Here is a 24,504-nt window from a genome sequence, read left to right as displayed (position 1 = left end):
GGGGTCATGAAAGCAAAACTTGATATGGAGGCTGCATCAGTGGAACATAAAGTCCAGTGGGGAAGACTGATGCTAATCACATAATTACATCAAAAATGTAAAATTGCAGTTGTGAAAAGTGTCACTGAGGAGTTTGTGAGGTCATATAATGGGGATTTTACCCCAGTAGGGAGGTCAGAGAAGACTGCCTGCGAAAGTAATTTTGGAAATAAAATCTGAAGGATAGATTGGTAAAAGAAGAGAAGACTGGGGTTCTCATCATGTAGGGTTCTAGGGAGAAAAGCATGTGCAAAGTCTTGTTGCATGTAGAAATATGCTGGGGGAGAGGGACTTAAAAATTTTTCAGTTAGTCTGTAACAGAGTGTGGGGCAGGATGTCTCAAAATAACACTTGAGAGGGGATAGAACACACAAGCCTTTTAGACTAGTAAGCTGAAATGTTGGGAAACTAATGAGAGGTTTTATGTAGGTGGGTGGCATGATCAGAAATGCATTTAGTACAGAACAAGGTTGTTGGGTTGACAGAGAGCAATCAATCTGAGTAGACCAAAAAGGCCAATGAGTGCTTGCTGGGACAGATGTGATGATAGTGGTGAGCTTGAAGATCTAAGAAGAAAGAAGTTATTGTCTGATGACTGAAATGTAGTAAATGCCTATATTTGACTACAGTGTGGAATGAAGGAAGAATATAGATAAACAGTAGAAATAAGGATTAAAAAAATGAGACAGAGTACAGGTGAGTGGGAAGGTAGAAGGTCAGAGAGGCTGTGGCAGTGAAACCTATGCTTGTTATGGAGAATTTAGAATCCTCGCATATAAAATGGTTAAATATCTTATCACCTCTAAGAGTGAGCTATTCAATAATTGTCAAATATGCAAGGGAATATAAAACAATTGTCATTTTAAACAGGACTATCACAGTGTTTGAAATACAGTGAGGAATACAATTATTTTTATTGTCAGAGTTAATAAAAGTTTCACCCAAATAATTTTGAATACTATTGTTCCCTGGATAAAAATTCAATCTGAAACTGACAATTATGCACATGGAAAATCTTTATCCTAGCTTAGAGTGTCCCCAGCAGGTGGTTTACTTATGATTAATGATTTACAATTCTTGAATATTCAGATTGGTAAATGTGCTGTAGCTTTTAAACTGCCAAACTCTTTTTACCCCCAGCTTGCCTTATGACAGCTTGCCTTCATTTTAAACATGTTGTTATGAATGTGATTTAAAATGAGTGCCAAAAATATGAGATGGCTTCAGGCATTGACTGTTATGGGCAAACACCCTGCATGAGCTTTTCTTCTGTGTTAACAAAAATAAAAATAAATTATAATTTTCTGATAGCTTGCTCGATATATTCAGATTTTTAAAAGGCAGTGAATACTGTTTTTTTTGGATGTCTTCCATCATATTTTGTCATGAGTCACAAATCAAAGTATAATCAAATACCTGGTTTTTTTTAAATAATCTATCAGATGCTAATATTTAAAAATTATAGCTCATCAGGTGACTAGTTCAACTTTAATAATATTTGGTGAAGCTAAGAAGATATAGAAAAGTTATAAAGAGGTTTACAGGTTTAAAATGTTTTATCCTAGAAAAGATAAAATAAGGCAGTGTATTGATTTCTATTTTGAAATACACGAAAGCCTGTTTTGGTTGAGGACGGACCTGAAAATACATAAGAAAACTCAGTGTGCGGAAGGAACCCTATTCTCAGAAGACCTTGACCTTGACACCTATTAATTATCATCTGGGAAAAGTCATTTAAACATCTCTAAGTTTTTATTCAATAATCTGTACATTAAGCTAAAAATAGATGTCTTAATGACATCACAAGGGTTTTTGAAAAACAAATGACTCAATTTCCTGCTAAATTGTGGGCATGGTGTAGGCAGGAACCATCTTGCTTTAATTCCCTGGTAGATGATAGGCCCTTCAGTGTTTGCTAGTGAATGAATAACTCATATTGGAATATAAATGCGAAAGTAAAGTGTAAGTGGTAAAGCATTATTTTGTGAATTTCAGTAAAGAAGGAAAACTTAATTGGCCTAGGGAAAACCTCTGTGTTTTAGGACAAGCATTGGCAGTTATCAATTATGGAAACTCATACCCTAATAACCTGGTAAGAATACTTTTTGTTTGTTTCTTTTTATTTTTTCAAATGTATTGAGTGCTTATCTTATACAATGAGCATATATTTATTGGGTTATGTCTAGTTAAAGGTAGGGGAATAAAAATAATGCTAAATAAATAGTTTTATCATCATAGCTGTGATCAATGCAGTGTGCAATGGTAACTTAACAAGGTAAACTAAGCTCACAACCCACAAAGCAGAAAGCAATATACCAGGAATTTTATAAGTATTTTTATTCAAGAAATGTTTAATGTATACTTTGTGCCACTCTGTTTGACACTAGAGACAAGTGTAACTACAGAAGATAGGTTGAGACAACCTTATACCTATGTATTTCCTCCATTTTACAGATAGAGAAATAAAAGCTCCGAGAGATAAGGTTTCTTGTCTAAAATAATTTATTAACTGTGACTCCAACCCAAGTATGTTTGAATTTATTGTTCTGCTTCCTCTAATTCGTTTAGACCCTGAAGCTGGAGAAAGAGCATTTAGGGACTCTTCCATTTGGGGGATTCAATGGGTCCAACGTCTGCTCAAGAGAATTATCTGACTCTGGTGTTATGTTTTCCAAATGTCATAATGTTTATTTCTGATCATGGTGCTGCCCTATATTTTACTTTTTTTTTTTAATGGTGCCTCTTAAGAGGACATATGTTTAATATAGTTAAAAGTGTAATCTGCCCAAGTGAGTATTCACACTGTCTGAAATGCCTATTACTGCTATAAACAGATCTGAGATCCACCATCTGTATGAAGTCTTTTGTCTTGGGGCAGGTTGCACTGCTGATGACAATGGTTTTTCCATAAATTCTCATCACTGCTTACTTCTGTAAATATTTCCCTGGTGTCTTGGCTTGCCCTATTTAGCTACCACAATGCAGCTAGTGATATGACTTATTTAACTCTGCTTCTCTTTTATGCTTATCCTCTTCAGTATTTCGCACAGAGCCTTGGACATAGTAGTACTCAGGACACATATGTTGAAACAAATTGGCCTAATTCATAGAAATTAAAATTTTATAATTATTACTCTTCCAATATTTAGAGAAGCAATGATATTCTGAAATTTCCAAGCATTTTTACAAGCACTTATAATCTATCTATCGGTTCACATTTTCAAAACAATTGTCAATATAACATTTTTAGCAATATTAAAATGCCCATTGGTGCACACTGTAGGAGGGATTTATTCTAATTTTAATCTCTTATATCATCATATACCTACTTTCTGTGACTATTTACAACCTAATTTACCTTTCTCATGTGCTTACAATAATGTTAGTATCATGTTTTGGTTTTGGTTTTTGCATTACAATAATACCTCTCCATAAATATTATACCCTAATTCAGGCATAATTCACACTAGCAGTATCACTTTCCTAACATCATATGACAAACTACAATAAAATAATTTAATTTTCACAGGTGATTTTGAAGTTTGATTAAAAAATAACTTGTTAACTTATGATTTACATCTTAATTTCAACTAGCCATTTTATTAAACATACATATTTACATAAATATGTAACAATAGTAGACAGTCAATTCAATCTGTGAACAAAAAAGTGTATTGATTCTCTTATTGTCCTGGATTGCATGAGACAAGTTCACTTATTTATCCCCATGTGGATTAAATGTTGTCTTTACTTCTCTTTAATTGCTATGTGCTTAATTTTCCTCCACTCTAGAGTGTAGCTATTCATGGCTTTAACTTCTATTAGATTTTCCATTATTTGATCTTTACTGATCTATTATAATAACATTGTTCCATTATGATTCATGTTTTCTTACATTTATTACTACCAAACTACAGGGTTTTTTTCATAACATTTTTAATATGCACTTCAGTGTACATAAAACATTAAATGATCTACAGGGAGCAATTGGTGATTCTAACTGCTTATATTCATGTTATAATTTTTCTGTACTATTATTTCTGTGATCTTCTCACTATGGATTAGCAATGTGGGAAGGAGAAGGAGCCAGAAAGTGTCATCTGAATTAATTCTGTGTGTGTGTGTGTGTGTGTGTGTGTGTGTGTGTGTGTGTGTGTATGAGAAAGGGAGAGATAGATTAAAGCAAGGAGACAAAGAAAAGCAGAGAAAAAGAGATAGGCAGAAACTGACAAACATAAAGAGAGAAAATAATTCTTTCATTAGATATTCCAAAATTTTATTTTATTAGACTTAAAACTTTTACAGAGTTTTAAAAGTAAATATAAGTTTTCATCCTATCTTCCCCTCAATGTCTAGCATTGTACATGTTCATGGCAAATGTCTTCTTGAATACAGGTGAATTGAATTTACACACCTCTAATACATGTGATGGAGGAATTGAACCATAATGTGTTTTCTGATAAATATAGCAATACACACTTTAAAAGAATGCTTAGAATTAATTGAATAAATTAACAACTCCCTAAGATTCCTAACATCAAGCCTGTCATGATCAAGTGAGGGAAACAAACCTGGAGTCAACTAGTTATAATTAATCCTGGAAAGTCCAATTTAGAGATATATACACATTGATATTATACTTAAAATGAAGATATGACCAGCTCTGAAAGAACCAGTGACATTGCATAGAAAAAGTTACCCTTCAGCTGCTTCTTTAAAATTTCACAATTTATGATCTCTGGTCTATCAAACTAATGGATGTTTTCTTTAGATAAAATTGCATAATGCATGTGTCAATGCCTAGTGGACTCTATAGAAATATATGCAAGTAATTGATGTTATAATTAGAAACATGTATATTTATGTCCTAATAGCTCTTTCTAGGATTAATTGAAACCAGTGGAAAGATCCATGTGGAATCTTTAGCTAAGATATGTGATTTTAGGCAAGTCTCTAACTTCTTGGAAACTCAGGTTTCTAATTTATAAAATAGAAATGAATAAGGCCCATCTTGCAGATTTGTTGAGGAAAGTATATAAGGTTATGGGTATGAGAGAAATAATACTAGTGTTATTTGGTATGCAAAACTGTTAATTTCCCATGATGTCCCCTTAATCATTAAGTAACTTTCTGGAAACATATTTTCACTCATTCAGTGAACATCTAGAGCACCTATTATTTACCAGATGCTGGTAACATGGGACACAGGGCTAAAAATAATTGGAGCTCACATTCTGGTGAGGAGCTTAAGAAGTTTGAGTCAATGAAAAGTGCTTAGAATTAAGGACAAGATGTACACCATACAGAGGTCCTGAAAGTCTTTCTAGAAGAGAATGGTCAACATATAATTACTGAATCTTATGCCATATAATGAGATACAGTAGTGACGGAGTCAAATCAAGCTAATAAGCCAAATAGGAGATTGATGAGGTGAGGAAATAAACTGGAGAATTAAAGAGGCCAAATAAGTGGTGTTCAAGGTCAATTTTATAGTGGGGTACAATTTTCCATATTGGATTTTTGCAAACCCAGGTTTCATGGGCAATGCAGATTCTTGAGTCCAGAACATGTAATACAGAAAGGCTGGAATTTCTAGTAACTGAAGTTCCTATAGCAAGTTTTATTTGATGGAAGGATACCTCATCTTTTAAAACTTACACCCATTTTGAATCTAAGTATCTTGAAGGAACTATATGTTATTATTAGCCTTTTTCACTATTTTAATACAAATGTATATGTTCTAACTTAACTCACATAAAAGCAATTATATAAGACTTTTCTTATCAATAGCCCTGTGATAAATAAGTAATGAATGTTTACTCATATTAAATATGACAACCATTATCTTATTCTTTTTATAACTGAAGGCTTTTAAAAACTGATTTAAAAAAATTATTATAGTTGATTTACAATGTTGTGTGAGTTTCTGCTGTATAGCAAAGTGAATCAGTTATACATATACACATATATCTACTCTTTTTTAGATTCTTTTCCCATATAGGCCATTACAGAGTATTGAGTAGAGTTCCCTGTGCTATACAGTAGGTTCTTATTAGTTATCTATTTTATATATAGTAGTGTGTGAATGTCAATCCCAATCTATCCCTCTCTCCTCTTACCCCCTGGTAACCATAAGTTTGTTTTCTACATCTGTAACTCTGTTTCTGTTTTGTGGGTAAGTTGATTTGTACCCTTTTAAATTTTTTATTTATTTTTTTTAAAATCAAGGTGCTACCATTTTTTATTTATTTATATATTTTGGGCTGTGTTGGGTCTTTGTCCCTGTGCATGGGCTTTCTCTAGTTGTGGCCAGTGAGGGCTACTCTTCATTGCAGTGCATGGGCTTCTCATTGCGGTGGCTTCTCTTGTTGCAGATCACAGGCTCTAGGCACGCAGGCTTCAGTAGTTGTGGCTCGCGGACTCTAGAGTGCAGGCTCAGTAGTTGTGGCACAGGGGCTTAGTTGCTCTACGGCATGTGGGATCTTCCCAGATCAGGGCTCGAACCCGTGTCCCCTGCATTGGCAGGCAGATTCTCAACCACTGTGCCACCAGGGACATCCTGTACCCTTTTTTAGATTCCACATATAAGGGATTCTGGAAATAAATTTAATAAAATTTTACACATTTTTCTCTCATAGCATGTTTTATACTACGAAGTTTCAACTGTTGGCATTAATAATTCCTATTAGCTCTACCCAAGTAAAATGGGTTCTATAAATTATTAGCTGTATTTACTAGTTTAGACCTTTTAGTCTGTTAAACAAATACCATTCCCTCTACTTAATATGAAGTTGTCAATAAAAGTATCTTTTACAGCCTATTTAAAACACATTTTTCCAATTTTCATTTAATAGCAGGCATAATGAATAATGAACGAAAGGATAATGCTTCTAAAATTAGAAATATCTATTAGAAGTTTTGATATTCAGTAGTTGTGGCTCGTGGACTCTAGAGTGCAGGCTCAGTAGTTGTGGCACAGGGGCTTAGTTGCTCTACGGCATGTGGGATCTTCCCAGATCAGGGCTCGAACCCGTGTCCCCTGCATTGGCAGGCAGATTCTCAACCACTGTGCCACCAGGGACATCCTGTACCCTTTTTTAGATTCCACATATAAGGGATTCTGGAAATAAATTTAATAAAATTTTACACATTTTTCTCTCATAGCATGTTTTATACTACGAAGTTTCAACTGTTGGCATTAATAATTCCTATTAGCTCTACCCAAGTAAAATGGGTTCTATAAATTATTAGCTGTATTTACTAGTTTAGACCTTTTAGTCTGTTAAACAAATACCATTCCCTCTACTTAATATGAAGTTGTCAATAAAAGTATCTTTTACAGCCTATTTAAAACACATTTTTCCAATTTTCATTTAATAGCAGGCATAATGAATAATGAACGAAAGGATAATGCTTCTAAAATTAGAAATATCTATTAGAAGTTTTGATACTCTCATTGACATTTGACAATAAAATGCTGGTATTGATGCAATACCGGATTATTGTAGAAATAAAATAAGTGCCTATTTAATTATTTGCTAATTAATCATATGCACCTTGCTACTCTACCAGTCACAGTCTACACTGCAGTAACATGGAACCGTTATAAATAATTTTCTTTCCATAATAGTGCCAGTGACATCCTATTTGGCTTTAACACTTAAGTTTCTTCTCTTGCATGAAACTTGCTCTTACCACCACAGAAGTATTAATCCCTCCTTTCTCTCTATATTTAGTTACCTTATGTCACTTCCATAACTGCATCTTGCTCTAATTATTTTTTTTAACTTTCTGACTTCCTCTTAGACTAAAACAACTTAAAAAATATTCCCCACAACATCTAGCACAATGCTCAAAAAATATTCATGGCACCAAATTGAACTGATATCAATAATTTAATACACAAATTAAGTACCTGTGCTTGACATTGTGCTAGGAGTTTCGATTATGTATATGCATAGAAAATTTTATCCTAGTATCTTCAGAGCTCAACAAAAATGTGAAGGTACCATGAAAGAGTTTGGACTAAGACTCTTCTTTTGGCAGAAGAAAGTTATAGGGACATTTAAATTAAGAAATGAAATAAGTTCATAACAAATGACAGAAAGTAACTTTTGAAAATAAAATTAAAAATTTCATTAAATGGTTTTGCACTTAATAACTAATTTATCAATGATCAAAATCATAGCTCTTTCAGATAATATAAATGTATCCCTTTAAACACTCTTTTAACTATACTTTATAAAGTCTGTTAATACAATTAAATTATATGTATACATATAGTATATATATGTATATATATACATATATGTGTATATATATATATCTGTGTCCATAAATAAACATTACTACAAAATTTTATATAATGCTATTTCTGTTAGATTTTTCTCCAGAAGCTGTGTATTTGTATAGTATCTGTGTAGAAATTTACATTAAAATCTTTCCATTGAGATCTGGAGGTTCTAAATTATGTAAAAAAGAAAGAAATAATATGTCATCATTTTACACCTAGAAACCAAACTGTGTTTAGAGAGAAAATAAAAATAATTTTGAATAGGATAGTAAATAGACTAGATCACAGGTAACTTATAAAAATAACTTGATGTCAATAAAATATTATAGAAAACTTTTCTATTTTCCAATTACAATATATTTGTGATATCCTCCAAATTTAAAAGGAAAAGGTAAGAGGTTGAAAAACACACTATATTAATATTTGATTTTGAACTCAAATTAAGATAACCTTCTGAATATTGAGCCTGGGATGTTCCTTTCACATCTTTAGACAAATCTTGTTGTGATTCCTGTGACCTTTAATTTTCATCATATTTTATTTTTCTTTGAGAAGTAGTTTAAGATTATTGAAAAATAACCTAAAATAAACAATAACAGACCAACAAAAACTACTTTACGAAGGCCAGGAAAACACAACACTGGAATCCCAACGTTTTATCTTCAAAGAGTTCTGGATTTCAAGTCCCATAATCTATTTTCCAGTTTTGGCACTTACCTGTTGCCCAAATTTGTTTAGTTTTGTTGTTATTTATGATAAAATTTAATTTTTCTTAACCTAATTTTATTCATCTGTCAAAACAGACACTGAGATATTCGATCTCTGAAGTCATTATTTTATTATATGTGAAATCTTAACTTGTCAAATCATACAATCAAGTCACAGTAGAAGAATTTAGGTCATTTTATAAACTGATTTAAGTGACTTTTTTCAGCCTGTCACGATAAATTAGTTAAGATTTCTTTCAAAAGCTAAGCTTTTTTCATTATCCTTTTTCCAGTTATAAATTTTCAATTTAATCTCATCTATTTTATACCTGCTTTGATTTTATGTAAAAGAGACAGTTCATATTTTTTTTTTTTTTTTTTTTTTTTTTTTGCGGTACGCGGGCCTCTCACTGTTGTGGCCTCTCCCGTTGCGGAGCACAGGCTCCGGACGCGCAGGCTCAGCGGCCATGGCTCACGGGCCCAGCCGCTCCGCGGCATGTGGGATCCTCCCGGACCGGGGCACGAACCCGTGTCCCCTGCATCGGCAGGCAGACCCTCAGCCACTGCACCACCAGGGAAGCCCCAAGACAGTTCAAACTTTTTAGGTCTTATGAAGAATAAACTATTGAAGATTATAAATAATATTAAATTGCTAAGAAAAAGAAAGATCTTGGGTTAGAAGTATTTTTAATTAACTTCACAATCTTAATATTTGAAATGGAATTCAATTACTGTCTTGACCTCCTCTAGGAAAATAATCTTTAAGACGCTACAAAGAAAAGACACTATAGAGAATGGTTTACTAGGCAGAATCAGACACTTAGAAAAATAGACACACACACACACACACACACACACACACACAAAATGCTTACAAATAATTATTTTACTATTAAACAACAAGTTATTTCAAAATTGAGAGGTTACAGGCCATATGTTTAAATATTTGCATGAAACATGTTTTAAAGCAAACCCATGACCTTTTGTCAGAATGATAAATGTTGGCTCTTATTTCCTTTGTGAGGATAAGTCTTTTTATCCCCAATGATATCAATCCAAACTGTCTGTTGCAAATCTCTCAGGATATGGATACATGAATGGGCCATCTCTGGTGGTTTGCTTCCTCCTCTGAATATTTATTTTCATTTTTTAGAGAGATTTCTGCTTTATATATTGGGTAACTGACATTACCTTTTATAAGATGTGTATTTTTATTCAAGTAAAACATTACATTTTGGATGCGTATGTTTGATATCTAGAAATTCTTCTTGTGTCTTTCTGTTTTATTTTATATCAGCTGTGTGGGATAATCATTTTTCCAAGAAAACTCCAAACTTCGCTACTATTCTTTAGCATCCATCAATCTTAAAGTTCAAAATTATCATTCAAAATTCAAAATTATAATGTATACCTAAACATTTCTGCTAATCAATGTATCTTACTGCTTTAATGGGGACTGAAAAAGAATAAGGAATATGATTTAAAGTAGGTGCAAAAGAAATGAAGATGTTTAAGTTCAGTTAAGAGCATGAATTATAGAGTCTCTTCAAAATAAGAAAAACAACCAAATTTTAATTTGAATCTAATTCAATTTGATGAACATTTGGTTTATTGTAGTTATTATAAGCTCACCCTGACAAGTTAATAAACTATAGTTCTTGGAAGGACTTAAAAAAATCAGGACATAAGAAAACTCTCTCCTTTTCTCCCCTCTTTGTTTCACATACTTCTTTTGTTATCATTAACCTTTACTGTAGTTAGATACACATGCAGTTCCTCTAATAGACTATAAGTCCCTTATAAGAGTAAAGATTGTTTTTTTCATCCTTGCTGCCCTGACAATGCCTAACACAGAATGCCTTATATAAAGTCTAAACTCTAGCACTGTATGATGACTCAAATGTCATCCAAAGGCACTAAATATTAGCACCTTAAAAAAGAGTGATTTGCCTTGCACTTTTCACATTATTGATATGCTTGAGTTTTGAGTTTTCCTTCTATGTATGACCTAAATTTTCCAGGCTCTAGGTCAATTCACAGATATTACAAAACTCAAATTTAATTTCGTGATTTAGGGATACTTTGTTATAACACCCTTTTATGTGCTGTTACTAGAAATGTTTTAATAAAAGTACAATGGTAAGACTATAACAAAAGGGTAGCAATACTGGAAGGCATATGACTTAGTCAGATAAAACTTGCCATAAGGAAAGTAGAGCAGCTTTAATATACACAGAGATGGATGGGAAACCAACAGTGAATTGAAAAATGCAAAGTTTTGCTCACAAGGTGACCTGGGAGAAAGGCAGTCAGTGAGGGTGAAGATTTTACTGGTTTAATAATAAATAGGTATACATAAATAATTAGTTTGTGACAGTTTTAATGACAACCCAGCCATGGGAGAAGATAAATCTACATATTGAAAGAAAGCAGTTAAAACGTTGGCTTGCAGAATGACAGAGGTAAAGAGGATACGTTTAAGTGGAGACAGGCAGCTTGTCTAAATATGGCTAATATTAAATACAGGTGATTATAGCATTTGAAATTGAAATTAAAAATAAGCTCTGATTCACTTATTTTAAAATTGCCAAGTCCCCTCAGCTGCATATTTCACCAGGTGCTGGTGCAGTTGGAACAACAAGCATATCCAATGATTTAAAAATAACATTCACGGGTGTCACCTGATGTCACTCCAGATAAGAAATACTGTTCCCAATCAGAGAGAAAACACTCTCTGGTATTCATCCTAACACAACCCAAACCTGTGTTACATATTTATGCCATGTATTTTTAAATATTCTTTTGGACCTTGAACATATTAAATAGATTAATCTTTCTGAAAGTTGTAAACATAGAAAAAAAATGCAACACTTTGGTTTTAGGAAACTTATGCCTGTACAGAGCTCTTTTTTCTTGATGAGGTCTAAAGAAAATAAAGATGTTTTGATTTTTTTCTCCAAATATTACAAACTGAGTCAAATATATGTGTAGTATGAATAATTTATTCTTTAAAATGATATTTAATGCCTATGATTTCAGGTAACTCAAGTACATAGTCTCCTAAATATATTGGTTCAGATTTGGGGAAGAAAACAAACATTTATCAAGTCATTCAGGCAAGCAATATGCTAGGTGTTTTGTGTGCATTTACTTTTCCCAATAAAAGTCCTATGAGGAAGATATTTTATCTGTTTTCAGATAAAGTAACTGAAGTCCTGAATGGTTAACTTGATTTCCCAAGATCAAAAAGAAACTCAGCAACAAAAATAGGATTGGCCCTTAGAATTCTCGAGAAAGCACAGGCTTTTCTATATATGTACCTAAATATCTCTATAAGGGTTGTTTCTCAAATTTATGTGGAAAAAACTAATGATATACAGTAATTTTTAAAATGCATTGATGTGTACTCCCATCACCCTCCTCCTACCAATTTGACTTTATAGTCTGAAAATAAAGCATCAAGAATCACAAGTGGTAAAGCAGTTATACTCCAATAAAAATGGTAAAATAAATAAATAAATAAAAGATTTAAAAAAAGAATCACAAATGCATTTATTTCTATTGCTCAAACCACAAGTGCATTTATTTCTATTGCTCAATCAAAAATTGGGTTTCTTCAGGCATCTGTACCAAAAAAAGTGGCTTAATTGAAATACTGTTGCACACTACATTCACTTTCCATTAGTCTGAAAACGAACTAACTTGACTTAATTTAGAATAGTGCCAACTCTGTACTGTCCAAAATCTTTGAGCAGATCATGGACAGAGACTCTCTAATCTTAAGCAATTTTGAGTGAAAAATATAATTGATAAGCTTATAGAAGATAAAACACAAAATGACAGAGAGAAGAAAAATGAACATGAAATATCCAGCAACACATCATAGTTATTGGGATGATTCTAATATATATATTTTTTTTTTTACCATCTCTCACTCCTGAAGGTCACAGAAATGTGGAAGAGAAATAGAAATTGAAGGGAAATATCAGATGTGAAACGTCTGATACTGCCATAATGCTATTTTAGAAGTTTTCAAAGAAAAGAGATACTTTGGTGCTATTAAGTCATAAGAAGCATCAGTTACTTCATTTTAATTTATTTGGATGATCATATAAATCTGTTGAGACCTTTATGGACTTTGGTCTTTTGGCATTTTGCCAATCACTTCTAGCATAATTTTTTATCAAATATCATAAAGAACAGTGTTTTTTTCTTTAACTAATAAAGTGAAGACACTTAATTACTAATTAATATGTTAAAGAGAACAGCATTTTCTGGTCTTGTAGCTACTCTCCCCAGTTTGACATTGGTGTTGCCCCTTAATTAGACTGTCCTCCAGCTTAGTCATTTGCGTTAAGCCTATCAATCGAGTCAGTTTTCTTCACTTTCAGGCTATATTTCTTCATCTTACACGCAAGGCTTTCTCAGACATGTTGCCAGATTCTTTGCTGAATCCATACACATCAAAATGACTACATCCCCCTAAAAGTAGAACGAGTCACAACTAAGGAGCCCGCCTGCCGCAGCTAAGACCCAGTGCAACCAAATAAAACCAACAACAGCAACAACAAAAAACCCACTAAAAGTGTCAAAATAGCAAGTAAGTTAATATGATGCAGTAAATTAAAGAGAACTCATGCTGCCTCTATTGGACTGGACACATAAGAGCTACCTTTCCTGCTAAAGAGATTGCAGGGATAAAAGGAAATTAAATGCAAGACAAATCTCGAGAACTATGGGGGCGTGTTTCAATTTATATTCCATTAAATACTAGGGAAGTTTTTATTATGAATCATCTTGAAACTGAAATGATCTTTCCTTTCTTTTTTTCCCCTACATCTATTTAGATACTTAAGCTTTTCAGAAAACCATAGACTTGTGCATCTCTCTTTGGGATACGTCTTTCATAGAGAGGTTAGAACTTGTTACTTACAATAGCTTGGTGATGATGCCACCTAATTTTTCTTGAGTGGGTGGTGAGAGGAAAGAGATTATCTTCCACCTGTGAATTGACTTCTTAAAGTGGAACTCTGAAAGCTTTTCATAAAATCATAGAATGTGTGTGTGTGTGTGTGTGTGTGTGTGTGTGTATACACACTAGGTTCTATATCTTAGAGACATTAGCAGAATTTAAATAGCTATATCTGAAATCATCACTACATTTCTATAATATTATTTCAATGGGAAAATATTTCCCCAAATTATAAAGAATATATTTATAAATTACTTTGGAGTCTTAGACTATGAATATATTTTAAAGTGATTTATGTAAGCCTTTTATTTTTAAATGAGATTTAATGCACTCATGCATAGTTTGCATATTGCCCATATAGAGATTAATTTATGAGGAATGATTATATTATCACTATAAATTCAGAGATCATAGGTAAGATGGCCCAGAACGTCAAAGGCTTTGATACAATAAACCTGGTAATTCAGATTGACAAAACGTTACCAAATATCAGCTCATCAATCCCAGTGTTCAGTAACTATATCATTGTTCTGGTTGATGCCTCATTCAACATCTTCGTAACAAAAGCATATAAAGGAAATTTTACAAATTTCCCTTCAAAAAAGGTTGATTAATTAGTTATCCCACTATAAAGGTGGTGTTTATAATTATTTATAGAATTTTAGCTATTTGTATCATTGTATGATGCAGAGATAAGTTTTTTGAGATTAACCTGTGCTTTTATTTGCCAGTATAACTACAGTAGCCTGCAAACTTTTTAAATCTAAAAAGTACATTTTACATCACAATCCAACAAACACACACATATAATATGTATACATATATAAAAGCGAAAAAAAAGTTTTGCCAAAAATGTCTACCTTGAGTGTTAATTCTTTTTAAGACTTTTTTTTTTTAAACCAAGGCTGAACTGAACTGACACATCATAATCACCAAAGTCCCTAGTTCATCTTAGGGTTCACTTTATGGAGTGAATAGTGTTGCATGTTCTATGGGTTTGGACAAAAGTATGATGACATAAAATCATTATAATGTCATACAAAGTATTTTCACTGCTCATAAAAACTTCTGTACTCTATGTATTCATTTCCCCTTTCCCCTCAAACTCCTGGCAACCATTGATCTTTTTATTGTCACCATTGTTTTGCCTTTTCTAGAATGGTATATAGTTGGAATCTATTTTTCCTTTTTCCTTGAAGAGAGGGGTTCAAAGCCTTTGTGCCTATAAGACCACCCATGGCCCACCCACACGTGGACTGGACAGGCTCTAGGTGGCAAACTCCCCCACTAAATACTGTAGCTTTCCTTCCAGTACTGAGTCCTGCCCAGCAGCCACGTGGAGGTGCAGGGGGATATGTGTTGGGTATTTGTTCATAGGAAGACCACAAGCTTTGTGCCCCTTGTCACAATGAACCCAGATTCCTTTTGGGTGTGTTGTAAACAGACAAGCCATTTCTTCAGACTCCCTGCTCTGAGCACACCCTGAGATAATTTTTAATAGGGTAGCCAACTATAATAAATAAATACTCTTCTTATAGAAGGGAGGAAAATACAACAGAAGTTAATAAAAATATTGATGAGATGTTTATTATAAAGAGAATTTTTTGTACTTGTTCTCAAAATTTACATTGATATGTCTATTATTTGCATTATCTAATCTCATTTTTTCCTTGAAGGAATATATATAATTTAATTAAGTGACAGTGTGTTCTTCCTTATAATTATATATATTTAGATTCTTAAATAAACTGAATGAAAAATTAAAGTATATTCATATAAAATATTGAATGATTGTTCATTAAAGTTCAGAGTGCTTAGAAAATACTACACAAAATGGCTCATATGGAAGAGTATTCATTTGCCTATGTATGTCTTTATTTTATACTTGTCATAGAATTAACATAAAATTATAAAATAATTGTTTGCTGATATTTATTTGACAGAGCCCTAAAATAAACATAGTCAATTTCATTTATACAGGGCTGGAATTGAAATCAAAGTAGAAAAGAATTAGAAAATGTATGTCATAGATTCATGTAAAACACAGTAAGAGATGAAGGATATGAGCACTTCAACATGTAAGGATGTTTAATACAGAGACACACAAAGCAAGTTAAATAGAATCTATTTAGAACTAAAACCAATTTTATTATAATTTGCAATTGAAAGTGGAATTGTTTTAGAAAATATTAATGCCAGCTCACCTATATTTACATATTAATCTGTGGGGCTTTTCTTATAAATAGAAACAGTCTTTCCCTGCATGAAAATATTATAACACTTAATACCAACATAATGATAGTAATTTTTAAAAATAAATTAAAACAGCAAAATTATAGACATTTAAGGAATCATTTTTGGCTATTTAATGTTATCTTTGTCCTTGTAAATATAATACTTTCAAATTATAGTAGACTGTCTCATTCTCAGTTTTCAGGAAAATAAGGAATAGAGTTTAAGTACCATGACAAGTATAAGTGGAAATTGAAAAAAAATCTTTAAATATAATGAAAATAGTGTTATTTAATTTTCAGATGTTTCAATCAATGATAAGAAATTATACTTACTTAAATATTTCCGTAATTTAAAATTTTGGTCCAGTTTATTTTCCCTCTTTAGAGAACTTTGCTGTATATTTAGAAATCAGGCATTCAGCTGTATATCTATAAATCAAACTTAAAAAAATGTTTCTATCAAAACAAAATGTTTTTTGCAATAAATGGCTTTTCTCATGTCTTTGGTCATTTATAATAACATTTTATTTTATTTGTAATATAATAGTTGGTTTATGAAATAAAGTGTTAGCTTATGCAAAATGTAATGTTTTTTAAGAATAATTGTAAAAATGGAAATTGTATGCTAGCTTGATGTAGATGAGAGGTCACTTGGAAGTGAGTCATATTCCACCCTTAGCCAAATCTACTATTAGATCAATCTAAAAATAATTTAGAGAAGAAAAAACACATTATCCCAAGCTCCTCAATTGTTTAAATGGTTGTAAAAGATCCCTAGCACGCATGAGCAGGGAACCAAACTGTAATGACTCAACATTTCTGATGAAACTTGCTCCCCTATTTTCAGGACCACATCCCCAGTGCAGAGGCCATCAGTCTGGTATTTAAATAAATTTTAAAATAGTATTTTGAATTACTATTGAAAACATAGGCATATAAACTAGTTACCCTGAGTAGCCGTCAATGAAACTGAGTGTACCTTATCTCCTAGTTGAAACTTACAAAAAATGAGATTAAAAAAATTTAAAAGGTTACAAGAAATGATCAACTTGAATATTATGAAGACAATTGTGTAAAATGAAAGATTACTGTATACATACCTTAAATATTTATTCCAAGAACAATTTGAAAGAGAAGGTAGAATGCATAGTAGGTATCATCTTAGTGGTTTTGAATTGCTGATCAAAAGAATGATAAGGTATCAGGAAAGAAGAAAGGAATAGTACTGTATAACACTCCAAATGTAAACAATGCATGCATTTACATGAGGCAGAAACATTGTTTCCCAATCAGAGAGCTTTGTTGTGTTGCTCTACTTTGTTTTTTTATTTTATTTATTTATTTTTTAGTAAAATTTAATGGATTGAGAAACTCAGCCACTCCTGAATGTAATGCCCTTGGAGACAGACTCCAAAACTAAACTGACCTTGTCATAACCTAAAATGTTTACTTCAAAACTGTTCAGTTCAAAACAGAACTACACTTGCTATATCACAGTGATACCAATAGTAATTTAAGGTAACTGTCACTTTAAAAGTAGCCATCAACTCTGCCTAAATATGCATTATTTTTATATAAAAACCCTGGTATCCTCTTTCAATGTATATGTCAAAGAGAGCTAATACAATTGCCTTTAAAGCAACTTCATTGCTCTGTTATGCTACTGTGAAAGAAAATTGTAGTCATTAGTCAAAAAAGTGAATACAATTGGTTATATGCTACATAGTGACCTTGATATTGATTTAAAAAAATTATTCTTATAACCTGCATGATACCAAAACAACTACTGTTCACAGCCTCACCTGTATAAAGAAACTGTTTTCCACTAGAAAAACATTATACACTTGTCAGTTAAAGAAAGAGTGTATTGGCTAAGTATGTTTTAGTGGCTGGGATTACAATGGAGGAGAGACATGATATTATTGTAATAAAACTGTATACAATTTGAGGCAAATTAATTCTTTTAAATTTATCTTAAGCTCCATAGACTTTAGAATAAGTAGGTATGCATATGAAGTAGTATTATCAGTAATTGAAATATTAACAATTATAATAGAGACTGATGAAATAAACATTGTCTTATATTTATTGGTTTAATTAGTCATGAATTTTAATTAATAAGTTGTTAAACTTATTTTCCACACCTCTAGTGAAACACACTAGAAATCCATATAGATATTCCAACAAATTTTTTTTTTAAGATGTTACCTATGAGCCTCAGGCAATCTCTAGGTCTTTTTTAGTTTCTGAGGTTTCAACTGAGAAAAGTGCCAATTAGTTCCAATTTTGATGATGATATTCATGGCGTGGTCTCTAATATAAAATAATTTTTGGTGGGGAATTTGGTGACATGTTTCCTCAGGATATAGACAAAGACCAATATACTCCGCATTCTACAGCACTGTCTAAATGTGATATAGTCTGTCAACGCCAACACATTTAAATAGAAAGTGAAAAAATAAATCCTTTCTATGACTGTAATTTCAAACAGACAGTTCAGATCCTTGGAAGCATCTCAGTGTCTGACTAGTTAGACATTTAGGGTTTATGTTTGTAATTTGATGATAACAATTATTGGCTATATTGACTGTGCCAAGGAAGTAAGAATCATATTAAATTTAAATCTCCTCAGGTAAAATCATATCTGGAATACTGTGTTCAGTCATTGGACCCATATTTTGAGGGAGATATTGATAAGCTGGGGCACCCGTAAGACAATGACCAGGATGTGAGAGAACTTTATAGCATGAGGAGAATGATCAGGGTTACTGGGAAGTTCAAATTTAAGAAGAAGATGTTGGTTAGGAAAAATATGGGTTTTTAAAAAACAAAATATTGAATTCATTGTCCTGTGGATGATACTCTAACCTGAGTTTATAGGCACAAGAAATAACTAAAATCAGTGGGTAAAGTTCTTAGGAAATTCAATATGAGATAGAATTCCCTGAAAATTATAACTGTCTGAAATTAAAATGTACTGCTCTTGTTAGCTGTGAGCAGATGACACAAGTTACATGGAAGACTGTAGAGTTCATGCCTGGAGTAAAGAATTGGATGAGGAATCCTCTATAGACTTATGTGATTTTGGTGTTCTGTGAATTTAATAACTGAAATATTTCCTTCCAATAAACTTTTCCCAAATGTTTCAATATTCCAAATGTTCAAGACAGGAATCTATTAAGCTGAAATACATGAAATTGCCAGTCTTATAGGTTCAAAGTGGTTGAATAGTAGCAATTTCATGCAGTTTTATTTACATCCATGGTTTACTGAAACTAGTCTCTGAAACAGACATGAGCAAGCCAAATAGAAAGAAAACAAAAAACTGCTGCTATTAATCTCCATCTCCTTAGCACTTACTCATTTAGCACAGTTGAGACCAAATTCAGATGACATGTTTCATTAGTATTTGGATTGGCCCCAAAAATGAAAAAAATAAATAAAGCTAATTGTCATATATCAAATTGCTTTCACTCAATTTAATTTCTCGTAGTTGTTAGACAAAGAGAGAAACAAACAATAACTAAAACAAAAAAAACACGAAAACTACATGAGCTAGTAGTTATGAACACTCTGAAAATTGAAGAGTACTATGGAATTTATGCTATATCTTTAAGGATACTAGCTCTTATGTAATAGTAAGCAGGGCATGATAAATGAATTTATAAGGATATCATGATAGAAGTAATTACATATAAGGAAAGTAAAACAATAAAAGAAGAGAGATGGGAGGAAAAAGTAATGGTAAGTGGTAATAACCACTGTGAACAGGAGTCAGGACATCTGCACTCAATCCCATCTGTCGCTAATTCTTTTAGTGATTCAGAGGAAGGCATGAAGTCTCTCATGGCCTGAATTAGCTCATCTGTAACATGAGTGGGTTGGACTAATTGACCTCTATATCAATCTAGGCTTCTGAAACCTGAAATTCTGTTACTGTTTGAAAATATTCAGGAATCAAAAATATAGAATCTTAGTAAATGCAATCTAAGATGAAGAGAATTTAATAAGAAATCAACATTTTATCATGGCTAAATTAATGGTAAAATAAAATATTTAGAGGCCAAATGATTATTGAAGGACTTAGTCCATGAGAGAAAAATGTACACATAATGCTATTTGTATGTGTGTGTGTTTCTTGTACTTTGGTTAAGATCATTTCATAGACTTGGTTGGAATATCAGTTCAGTGCCTTGTTGGGTTTGTTACTGTAGTGACCTTGAGAATACTCCTTTCAGATGTCTGCAGGAATTAATTGACCTATGACCCCAGGTTCTGTACACTGAAACCCATCACTGTGGTTGGTGTTGAAGCACCATTTCCCATTGGATGCTCCCAACAAATGACTGAATATGGCAGGGATAAGACAGGTCCATTCTGGAAAGACATATGACTCCTCTGATGGTGATTCTCTTGAAGAATACCAGATGGCCTTGCTAAAGTTTCCTTGACATTTCATTGCATTTTAAAATGCTTCCATTCGATTTTTCTTCCTTCCTTCTCTCCTTCACTCAGGGTAGGCCTGTTTCACAATCTGACAGTCCCAGATTCTAGTGGCCCCCACCTCTTTAGCCGACACAGGCGGTTATGAGATTTATGAGATTTCTCTCATAAATCTCTTGCATGTGTAGTCATTTCTCAGCATCTGCTTCCTGGAAGATCTGTAATAATAGGTCACTCAGATCTTTTCCACTTCATTCTGTTTACTAATCTATAAATTGGAAGTAGTATCTAATTTATTTGGTTAGTATGAAAATTACATGATCTCATCAATGAAAATATAGTGTATTGTTTATACAATGCTAGTATTTATTATTATGCTTTAGCCAAATTGGACAACTGAATTTTTTGGTCTTACCACTCTTATTCAAATTGTGCCTTTATACTAAATTACCCTCTCCATATATAAATATCAAGTTCCTACATCACTTATTAGAGCAATCATTATGGCCACCTCTTTCATAAAGCTTTAAAATTTAATTTTTTTCTTCGAAACTACTAGTACACTTAAAATATTTTCTCTTGAATGGTCATTCTTTCTTTATTTTTCATCTGCCCCATTCTGTATGGAAAATATAATGGGGTCAGGGTTTCTGTCTCACTCATATTTTTATTTTTGGGAATCTGGAACCTAGGGTATTCAGTAAATGTTAGTTAAGTTTAAAAGCAAATGCTTGCTGGTAGTCAGGGGTCACATCAAGTAGAAATTTGCCATAGAAAAGTTTGGTTTTTCTATTAAGTGCAATGAGAAACCATTCATAGTTCTAAGCATGGATTGAGAAAACAGGATATGTATTTTATTTTGATTGCCATGGACACTCCATGGAGGAGATAGTGGGGTTGGAATTTAAGGTCTGTTCTGAAACTGAATGTTGTATTTGTTATACCAGAGATGTACAGTTGCCCTTTACCTATTATCACTGTAACTTAAATAATCATGCAGTCTATCTCTTTAAAAGCAGTCACTTCATTATTTTCCACCATTAATAATGAATCTGTAAGGTAACTTGTGCTATTAAAATGATGAAAACAACATTAGGGTCTCAAGAAATAATGACCTTTCCCATATTTAACTCAGATCAGTAACTGTGATGCTGAGAAATCAATTCAGACTGGCAGTGGCAGAGATTAGGCAATAGAAATATAATGGGGGATCCTCCTCCCCAGGCCGTGGCCTGGCCTGATAAATGGCATATTTTAAAAACTTACAGGATTTATTCCCTTTTCTAAAAACCTACAGGATTTATTTCCTGCTTCCTCATCAAGGAGTACATTATAAAGAAATCTTAGGCACAGATGTATGGTGGTTGGCTTCAGAGATTCTGGTGTTTGTTTTCAATACTGTAACTTCATTATTTGAAAGGATGTGGATCCTTAGACTATCAAACATGAAGGAATGAGAATACAAAACATATTCCAAAGCTAAGCCTAAATGACACTGTCTCAGATTATCTATGGTTCTTATCCCCTCCATTAGTGCAAGTAATCGAGTGTTTGAATTTGAAAGTGCAAGTTTATCTCATTGTTCCATTATAGGTAATAAAAGTGACCTATGTGAGGATATTAGATTAGTGATTTTACTTAGTATTCACCTTATGCTTAGAAGGTGTGAAATTGTTAACTCGTTCAAATTAAGTCATTATCCAGTTATGTAACAAATAGACTTGTGCTTAAAAAGCTTAACTAAGCAGGTGCAGAGAGAAAGGAGCAGCTCCATCAAATGCTTCAGGAAACCCTTTCTACTGCTGTTCTTTATTTTTACATCTCATTAACAGCAGTATTAACTATCATATACTGCTCATATAGGGAAAATTGGAAGATAGTAAGCATTCTGCATAATCCTCTTAAAAATATTTTAAGTACAAGGAAGAGTTGGTGTTTTTTGTTTGTTTGTTTTTTGATATATAGCCTCATGTCATCTTGAACCTTCTTATTGTTAATAGGTAGATACATGAGGAATTCTGATATATTAGTCTGCTAGAGTTGCCATAACAAAATATCATGCACTCAGTTGCTTAAAGAGTAGAAATTTATTTTTTCACAGTTCTTTATACTAGAAGTCCAAGATCAAAGTGTTGGCAGGTTTGGTTTCTTCTGAGGCTTCTCTCATTGTGCATTACACAGCCACTTTCTCACTGTATCCTCAGGTCTGTGTGTTTTCTCCATCCTAATTTCTTTTCTTATAAGGACACCAATTATATTGGATTAGGGCCCAACCATATGACCTAATTTTACCTTAATTACCTCTTTAAAAGTTTTATCTCCACATCCAGTCACATCCTGAGTTATGGAGGCTAGGACTTAAACATGTGAATTTGGGGGGAACACAGAACACAGTTTGACTCATAAAATCTGGAAATTTTTTTCCATCAATTAAACGCACATTTTTTTCTTATTTGAGAAATATCCCTAATTCATATGAGGCAGAGACTCTATAGCGAAATCAGATATGATATTTCTGTATCACCTCTTTAGATTTCCATAACTACTTGCTTTTCTAAATTCTAGAGAGCTATGCAGAGTGTATTTAAACATGGAGTAATCAAAACAGACCAAGTAGGAAGAAAAGAAAAGAAGGAAAATGAGTTCAGGGATGGTTAAACACAGGTCAGGACCACTAAGATATTATAGTCAATATCTCTCTTCCTGGGTTTCACATGAAGGACACAGAGGTAGGATATTACTTTCAAGAGTTTTATTGACCAGTTATCAACAAAAGGAGGTAGAGATGGGTAGCTTTTGTTATTCTTTGAGCCCAGACTTCTAAAAAATAAGAGAAAAAAAGATGTCATTATTTCTTTTTTAAAAGATGATAACAATTGAAGGATTTTCTTTTTTTATTCTGGAACATATCAGCATATCAGTTTCTCAATTCCACCTCCTTGGGTTCCTTTTTTGTAGTGTTTTGTTTCAAGTTTGTTTTGTTTTAGTAATTTTGTCCAATGTGAGCATGAAATGCTCTTTTATGGGTCAACATACTGTGAAGCCGCTAATAAATGAAGTGTTTTAAAAACTATCAGAGAAAGAAACACAGGGACAACATGATCTCAACCAGCTCAGAGACATTTCTAGAAAGTACCAGACAAGAACTTTATGTAGAAAATTGTGTACCTCATGCAAATATGCATACTCGGAAGAAAGTTTCTTCTGAGCTCATAATTTTTTGTGATCTTTACCATGGATAATCAGAATATTACAGTCTCTTTTTTTGTAATTCTTTAATTAAAAAAATTTGAAAATAAAACAAGTCACAGACCGGGAGGAAATATTTGTGACACATGTATTTGACATGACCTTGTAGCCAAATAACATCTTATAGAAAACCCTGAATGAACTTTTTGGCCAAGCCTATATAAAGAATTCTCAACAAGAAAATAAACAACCAAACCAAATCAAAAATGGGCTAAATATCTGAATAGACATCTCACCAAAGAAGATACACAGATGGCAAATAAACATATGGAAAGATACTACTTTAGGAAATTGCAAATTAAAACAACAATGAGACACTATTACACATTCCTAAGACTGATAAAATCCAAAACACTGACTATGCCAAATGCTAGCAAAGATGTGAAATAACAGAAACTCTTATTAATTAGTGGTAGGAATGCAAAATAGTGTAGCTACTTTGGAAGACAGTTTGGCCTTTTCTTACAAGGCTAAACACAGATTTACCATATAACCCAGTGATTAAAGTCCTAGATGTTTACTCAAAATATTTGAAAATTTATGTCTACACTAAAACCCATGCACCAA

The 24,504-nt window shown here is 32.7% G+C and overlaps 1 protein-coding gene and 1 non-coding gene across 3 annotated transcripts in view; one reads left to right on the top strand and one right to left on the bottom strand.

The window, feature by feature from the left end:
* The window catches only part of CADM2 (cell adhesion molecule 2), a 1,061,613-nt gene that overhangs the window by 235,810 nt on the left and 801,299 nt on the right, over positions 1 to 24,504 (top strand). The gene's annotated exons all lie outside the window — the stretch shown is intronic.
* Positions 15,366 to 15,495, bottom strand: LOC112396895 (small nucleolar RNA SNORA11). The gene has a single exon (XR_003002670.1). It is a non-coding gene; the product is annotated as a small nucleolar RNA SNORA11 (small nucleolar RNA).

This window comes from Neophocaena asiaeorientalis, unplaced genomic scaffold (assembly GCF_003031525.2).
Source record: "Neophocaena asiaeorientalis asiaeorientalis breed wild unplaced genomic scaffold, Neophocaena_asiaeorientalis_V1.1 scaffold420, whole genome shotgun sequence".
NCBI lineage: Eukaryota > Metazoa > Chordata > Mammalia > Artiodactyla > Phocoenidae > Neophocaena > Neophocaena asiaeorientalis.
Note: the sequence above shows the minus strand (reverse complement) of the source record. Positions and strands in the feature narration are given on the sequence as shown.